The following is an 8,150-nucleotide window of genomic DNA, read 5'->3' on the forward strand; positions in this document are numbered from 1 at the left end:
CTGTCGGAAACCCACTTCGTTTCCCGGTCCACTTTTAGAATTCCTGGCTTTACCCTCCACACTGCCAACCACCCGGATGACAGCCGTCGCGGAGGTGCGGCGATCCTTATTAGATCACTCATCTCCCATCAACTCTTCTCCACCCTGTCGGAAAATCACATCCAGGCAGCAGTTATCCAGCTGACGGCAAGCAGGGGTACTTTTAACATTGCCTCAGTATACTGCCCTCCTAACCTCAGGTGGACGGAGGCTGACGTTGAGCTTATCATCTCTCAATTTGGCACAAAGTTCCTAGCGGCAGGTGATTGGAACGCAAAGCACAGATGGTGGGGAAACTACAGGATGTGCACTAGAGGCAGGGTGCTGCTCTCCGCTCTGGCGGGCAAAGGTATTGACATTGTTGCAACTGGAGAAGCTACTTGCTATCCCTTTCGAACAAGTGTCACTCCAAGTGCAATTGATTTCGGGATCTCCAAAGGATTCAGACAGCAAGAAATCAACGTGCAAACCCTGACAGAACTGTCGTCTGACCATCTCCCCCTGCTGTTTGTGCTGGATGAAGACGCTCAGCTTTTCAAAGGTGTCACTAAAATGCTGTCACCTACTGCAAATACTGTGGCCTTCAAGGAGCACATCGAGGCCACAGTTGATCTCAACATCCCCATTGACACATGCAGTAGTCTGGAAGCTTATGTAGATTACCTCGTAGCTACAATCGCGGAAGCAGCACGGAGGGCCACACCTCCCCCACATCAAGCTCGTCACACGACCGCAAGGAGGGCTCCCATCTTGAGCTTGGAGGCTAGGGAGCTGCTCTCCCACAAAAGGAGCCTCAGGAGACGGTATATCGCCACAGGAGATCCGAACATCAAGCAGCTATACTCTAGTACCACAAACAGACTGCATCGTTTGCTAGCCAGGACCCGACGAGATAATCTGGATACCCTGCTTGAGGGTATTGGCCCAGATAACAACAGCAACTTCTCGTTATGGAGGCTCACAAGAAATATCAAGAGGCAGCCGATGTTTCAATCTCCCATCCTGAGTCAAAGTGGCCTCTGGCTCAAGACGGACGATGAAAAAGCGAGGGCATTTGCTTTGCACCTGACCTCCACCTTCTTGCCCTTCAACCTAACAGACGACTCAAACCGCGTAGAAATCAATAATTTTCTGGACGCTCCGACTGTACCGGCTCGCCCCATTAGGCATACCACTCCGCAGGAAGTCATGATGCAGCTGAAGGCGCTACACATCAAGAAAACCCCTGGTTACGATAGCATCGACAACCGTGCTGCGAAGTCTCTGCCACGCAAAGGAGTCCTAGCCTTAGTAAAAATTTTTAATGCCATGCTAAGGCTAGGGCACTTTCCAAGGCAATGGAAGCGAGCACGTATCATAATGATACCAACTGCGCCAACGCAGATCGATGCATATCGCCCAATCAGCCTGCTATCAACATTCTCTAAGATTTTTGAGAGAATACTCTTAGCCCGCCTGATGGAACTGCCGCAAGTAGTGAACCATATACCTCCACACCAATTTGGTTTCAGGAAGTCCCACGGCTGCCCTGAACAAATACATCGACTGGTAAACCAGGTGACGCATGGCTTCGAGCACAAACTCTACACGGTCGGCGTCTTTCTAGACGTGAAGCAAGCGTTTGACAAGGTGTGGCATGAGGGCCTTCTATACAAGATGAAAACTCTCCTTCCTGCTCCCTACTATGCCATCCTGAGATCGTTCATCTCTAATCGGACGTTCGACGTTGCAGTGCGTGATGCTCGATCCAGCCTGGAGGAGATTCATGCAGGAGTTCCACAGGGAAGTGTTCTTGGGCCCTTCCTATACACCCTGTACACTGCTGACATGCCATCTCCCGCAAACAACGCCGAAGTCCCCCCGGCTCAGCTGCTCCTGGCCACTTACGCCGATGACACTGCCATGCTGGCGTCTCATCCTTCACTGCAAACTGCCTCCAACGCGGTCCAGGAATGGCTGCACGCAATCGAAAAATGGACTGCCAAATGGAATGTGGCCATTAACTCCTCAAAGTCAGCCTGTGTAACTTTTTCCCTGCGACCCGGAACCTGCACAGATCTGACCTTCAATGGAAGCCCTATCACCAATGCTAGATCGCACTGCTACCTAGGAGTTCATCTAGATCGGAGACTGACATGGGGGGCCCACATCACGTCGGTCAAATCAAAGTCACTGGCGAAGCTAAAAAAGCTCGACTGGCTCTTCCACTCCAGCAAACTTCAAATGAGCTCTAAGGCTCTTTTAATCAAAGCCATTCTCGCTCCAACGTGGAGTTATGCCATCCAGGTGTGGGGAACTGCCGCCAAATCCCAGCTTAATAGGCTCCGTGTGGTCCAGTCAAGAGCTGCACGTCACGCATCTGGGCTCCCCTGGTACGTGACGAACATAGTCATCGAAAGAGATCTGAAAGTTACCCTTCTTGGGGATCAGATTAATTTCCACAGCAGCCGTTATGCCGACAGGCTTATGGCCCACCCGAACCGACTAGCAACTATCCTAGCTGATCCCATCTCTCTCCGAAGACTGAAGAGGGTACACCCCAGCGATCTCCTTACCCGGAGGATTACATAACATATTACATTTTCTTTTGTACTTTATAATTAAGATACCACTTGGTCTCATTTATCTTTATCACACATTAGGTTAAGTTCAGAGGAATTACTGAACGATTCCTTTTGAAATCTTAATAAATAGAATTAGTTACTCCAAAAAAAAAAAAAAAAAAAAACTACGTGCTCGGTATTTGTGGATTCCAAGCTATTTGATTTAAGACTGACGGAATTAACATCGTCGGCTTGTTCAGGATTTTTCAATCCCAAACTGATATATTGTTTATTAGCGGATAAATCTACGCTGGCGTGCTCAGGATTTTCAAATCCCAAACTGATATATTGTTTATTAGCGGATAAATCTACGCTGGCGTGCTCAGGATTCATTGATCCCAAGCTATATAAACTGCCTTCAGCATTTACCGTTTCGGTTTTATAAATCTTTTGCTCATCTAAATATTTTTAATTATATATTCTTTTAATGGAAGAATATTTTTTTCCTCAATTAAACACAAATCGTTTTTATCCTCGTCAAAATATTGGAGTTTCTCTTTATTTCCCTTATACTCCATGATTCCTTTCTCGATATCTAATTTAGCTCCAATCTTTCTTAACAAATTGAATCCAATTAATAGATCAGATTCTAAACCCTCAATTTCATAGAATAAATGTTGTTCCCCAAATATATTTATCAAATGATAATATTTTATGATTGAATATCCATGACTGTAGATACTCTTTTGTGTATTGATAATTCCCTTTTATTCTCATAAATACCCTTTTTTATATAGCACGCGGTGGCTCCTGTGTCTATTAATATTTTGAATTGTCTTTTAGTTTTTCTGTCTACCCTTGTTATATGGGGCATTCCTCTGTAAGGTGCTGATCTAAAAAATGGCTCTCGTTGATATTATTTATTCTCATTGTTTTTTGAGCTGGCTGGTTGACTGTTCCCGTTGATTCCCGTTTTATCGGGGGGTGTGTTTCGGACTGATTTACATGTCCTGCGCTTGTGTTATGTTTTTGCGCTGGGTATTGATTATAATTATTTCTTTGGAAATTATTATTAAAATTGTGTCGGTTATTATTATAATTCCACTGGTTGGTATTATTCCTTGGATGATTATAATTTTTAAACGGACGATTTTGAACCCTTATGGAGCCGTCTACTTCCATAGGTTCTGGTGGTGGTTGAACTTTGGAATTATTATTAAAATTCCAATTGTTATTCGCTCCGAAGTTGTGGTGCGGTGGTGGTTGAACTTTGGAATTATTATTAAAATTCCAATTGTTATTCGCTCCGAAGTACCCGTTTTGCGACCAATTATTATTTGCCCTATTTGGTGTATTATTAATCTGTCTAGAAGCAAATCTAAGGTTGTTTCCTTGATTTTTGTTTTCACTCCTAAATCCATTATACCTATTTGCAAATTGACCTCTAAAGTTGTTAGACTCTAATTCCTGACACTTTGCCAAAGCGTTTGGCAAGTCTGGTGGGTTAAGAGAGAAGAGTGTTTCTGAGATTGAACCGTTTAATCCAGAAATAAAAATTCTTAGAGCGTTGCTCCTAATTGTTTTATTTGTTTCCTTGGTTATAAGGCTGTCCTTTCCATAAGTCATTATAGTTTTATTTATAAGTAACGTCATTTTCTTATTTACTTCGTTGTAGAATTCGGTAATGGTCATGCGTCCCTGTCTTAAGATGCTTAATTCTGATTCGAGTATATGGATTGGTCTTTTATCGTTATAGATAAAATCCAATCTAGAAAGAATTGCTTGAAAGTTTAAAACGGTACCATGGTTGGTTAGAGCATCGTGTGCTGCTCCCATGATTTTATTACGTAAAATTGTTAAAGCGATAAAATATTGTTCACTTTCAATTTTATATAGACTCATTGCGGTTTCCGCCGCTTCTCTCCAGCCTACATATTGGGTTATTTCACCTGTGAACTTTGGTAAGGATTTAATTACCTCTAATGTAGTTTCGCATTTTATGGTTCGGTCAATTGTTTGGATCTTATAGTCTTCTACCTCATTTTTGTTAGCGGTTAACTGCTCTTCTAACCCTTCAAGTTTTCTGGTTACTTCACTCAACTGTACATTTATTAATCTGTTTATTAATTCCACTGTCAGATTGCTGGCGCTGGATATCCCGCCCGCAGAAAGAGTTGATACTGAACCTCCGGTTGCCATTGTTAAATTTAAATTATCAAAACTATTTATCAAATCTTCCAGATTGTTTCAATTAAATTGATACTGTAATATTTAATTTTAATGTAGTATTCTCTGTGTCTTAATCTTAATTTTTTGAATTTTATTTAAAGACTTAGTGTTGTTTCTATCTGCTCACGATACTTTCCGTGGGAGTTCTTCCTTCAGCGTAGTTGGTGGAGGGTAGGGGTCTTCCTTCAATTGGTTGGTCTTAATAATTTTTTGTTGGAGTCTTCCTTCGATTGGGTCGTCTTGATTATAATTTATTGGGGTCTTCCTTCAATTTTTTATATAGCCTTTTTTTTAAATTTGTTTGAATTTCTTTGGGTTCGTGTTGAGTTCTGAATTTTTATTATTATGTTATGTTTATGTTATGTTTATTATTATTATGATCTTGTAATTTGTATTAAGTATTCAGTCCACCTTTTTATGTTAAATTCTTAATTGGATTATTGCATTTATTGATTTCCAATTAAGTTTTTTCACGATCACTTTCACATTAGTTAGGTGTCGTTGTATTGTTGTGGATGTTTTAATTTTTCCACTAAAAATATGGATTGTTGGCGGCGCGAGTTCCGTTTTATTTTTAACTTATTATCGTTAATATTTATTTAGAACTTTTGAATACGCCGCCCCACGTTGGGCGCCAATTAAAATTGTTACTCTTTATTTATTTAAAAAAATAAAATTTATTTTTTATTATTTAACATGGTGATAAATTAATATGGTGATAAACTTTTTCACTTATACTATTACGAGACACTTTATTGGTAGCTTATATTTAGCTTCGAGCTGTTGACGATCTCGTCCCGATTCAGACTCCCGACTCTTTCAGACTGATCTTCAAATTCTAAGTCCTGATCCAATCAACCTCGGCCAGAAGCTTTTCTTTCGGAAAATTACCGAACTTTCGATAAAAGCTTTATGCTGGAAATTTTCCACTGCATTGTGAAATTCAATTATGCTGATCGATGCAGTTTTTGATTGATACGCAATAAGTCGGCCGTGATTTGGTCTCCAAGCGGAAGCTGTGTTTACGTTAAGTTTGGGTTGCTTATGTTAGCGGGTAGCTGAGTGCTGGCAAGGCAATGACAAAAACAAAGACAAAGGAAATGCCGACGAGATTTGAGAATTGAAATTTGTTTATAAACTGTGGAAGGGAGCTATGTTCATGGGTTGGATAACTTGCATGCTTTCGTCGCTCTTCTTCTTCCTGTGCGTCAACTTTGTACATGTACATCGGCACATTTCGACGCGCGCTTAAATTCGCCAATTAGGGCATTTTTAAGTCGCTCATATGTGCTCACCAACTCTGACTGCAGATTTCGTATTTCGAATTTCGTATTCGCGCGCTTCTAGAAATTTCCGACCGACGCCAACAAACTTGCGAAATTTCACAACTTTTTATTTACAACTTTACAACTTTCAGCACGGTATTTTAATATTATTTGGTCTATTGCTCATAGTACCCACGAGTTGCAGAGAAATAAAAGGTCCGCCCGGTCAGAGATCCGCAGTACGCGGGTAAGGCTAACTAGACCGGGCGGACGCCACTTGCCCGGACTCTCCGTCATCGACTGGGATAGTTATTACACGGGCCCCCAGCCTGGCAGATTTTCGGCACGGGTCGAATGACACCTTAGTCCGGCCCGGAGGTGTGGAAATTTTTGAGAGTTACCAGCTGCAGCCCAACTACGATTAGCCAGCACTCTTAGCAGAGACATGACCTAACTAATTTGATTGATAATGATTTTTGAATGATATAATAAAAACCATTTTCTGTAAAAAAATAATCGGTATTTTGATCAGAATTTTTTGAAATGATAAAAATTCAGAATGTTATGTATAGTTGATGAAAGATCTAATATTTTGTCATTACTAGACTAAGAAAAATTTTAAAAAATATAATATATATAATATAATAAATAAATTGTATTTTATTTAATATAACTGGTCATTTCGCACTGTACTTTTTATTATTTTTCATACGAGTGAACTGGCAACATGTCGAGCCCGTGAGTAACTAGCAAATCACAGTAAAATCTTGTAGCCAGAACAACAGCAGCTGGATCAGTTGGTTCCTCGGGATCAAGGCAACGAGAACCTCTGCCGCGTGCCCATCGACTACATTCAGGAAACGTTCAACCAGACACTGCAAGTGATACTGAATCCGGTGTTCGACAGTTCCTTGGACTAGGTATTCGGCGATGAGGAGAAGTGGTACGGCATGATCATCATGTCGGAGCGAGACGTGGATAATATGCACCAAAGTATGAGAGAGAGGACTTCGAAGTGTGTCCAAAGCTCTCCTGTAGGCAGAAAGCACTGCCTGTGGGCCCCAGCGACGTGTGGGTCAAGTCCAACGTGAAGATCTTCTGCCCTCGCTGTAACGATACACAGCCTCACCAAAGATACTAGAAAAATAAGATGCGTAACGCCATACGATTTTTTGGCACGCGATTTTTTGGACGTGGCTCTAGAGGTGGCTCCAGGCTCTCTCGAGTTTTTGTTCGAGAGAGAAAGAGCGGAGAGCGCTACAGCAAACAGCTCTTTTCTTCGCATACAGTGACAGCAGACGAATGTATGTGTGCACACGTATGCTCATGCATTGTAAATTTTACAAAATATGCCCTTCACCTTAGAAGTTCGTTGACTTTAAATCTATATTATTTTTTATCAATTGGCACCATTTGACAAATTCTTGTTTTGCATTGCCTTAACGTTATTATTATTTAAAAAAATCTTAGAAATTGTAATAGACGAATATATGGCACTATGCAGCCACTTTTTTGGTGAAGGCCAAATTTGCTCTCTTTCCGCTCGCTTACGCTGGGAGCGTAAGAAATCTAAAAATAGAATTTGCTTGCTTGTGTGAGTAAAAACAAGAGGAGAGAACGCGTATATTGTGCGTGTTGCGCTAGAAGACGATTTTCGGGCCGAAATCAATTCTGATCGAAGAAACGAATTTACATATTTGGAGTATTTCGTAGCAATATGATGAAATAAAATAATAATTAACTATTATCGAATTATCTACCCTCTACATATTTATATTTATGTTGATAATTAATTATGTGTAATATATATATACTACTTTTATTTGTGCACTTGATTTTGTTTGTTTTTATTTTTTTTTTAAATATTTCATAATCTTTAATGTGTATTTTACAAATATTAAAAAAAGATCAGAAGGTACCTTTAGTTTTCCGAAGTATTAAAAATTTAAGTAATAAAAATATATAAAATAAATAAAAATTTGAAAAAAGGTTTGTTGCAAAAGTCATATCTGGAGGCACGAAGTGCGGACACAAGCACTCAACAATCATTGCCTTATTAATTTTTCACACGCCG

The 8,150-nt window shown here is 40.5% G+C and overlaps 1 pseudogene; it reads left to right on the forward strand.

The window, feature by feature from the left end:
• Positions 1–1,376: 1,376 nt before the first annotated feature.
• LOC116803449 lies at positions 1,377–7,217 on the forward strand (annotated as a pseudogene).
• The last annotated feature ends 933 nt before the right edge of the window (positions 7,218–8,150 follow it).

The sequence above is a fragment of the Drosophila sechellia genome, unplaced genomic scaffold (genome assembly GCF_004382195.2).
Source record: "Drosophila sechellia strain sech25 unplaced genomic scaffold, ASM438219v1 Y_30, whole genome shotgun sequence".
NCBI lineage: Eukaryota > Metazoa > Arthropoda > Insecta > Diptera > Drosophilidae > Drosophila > Drosophila sechellia.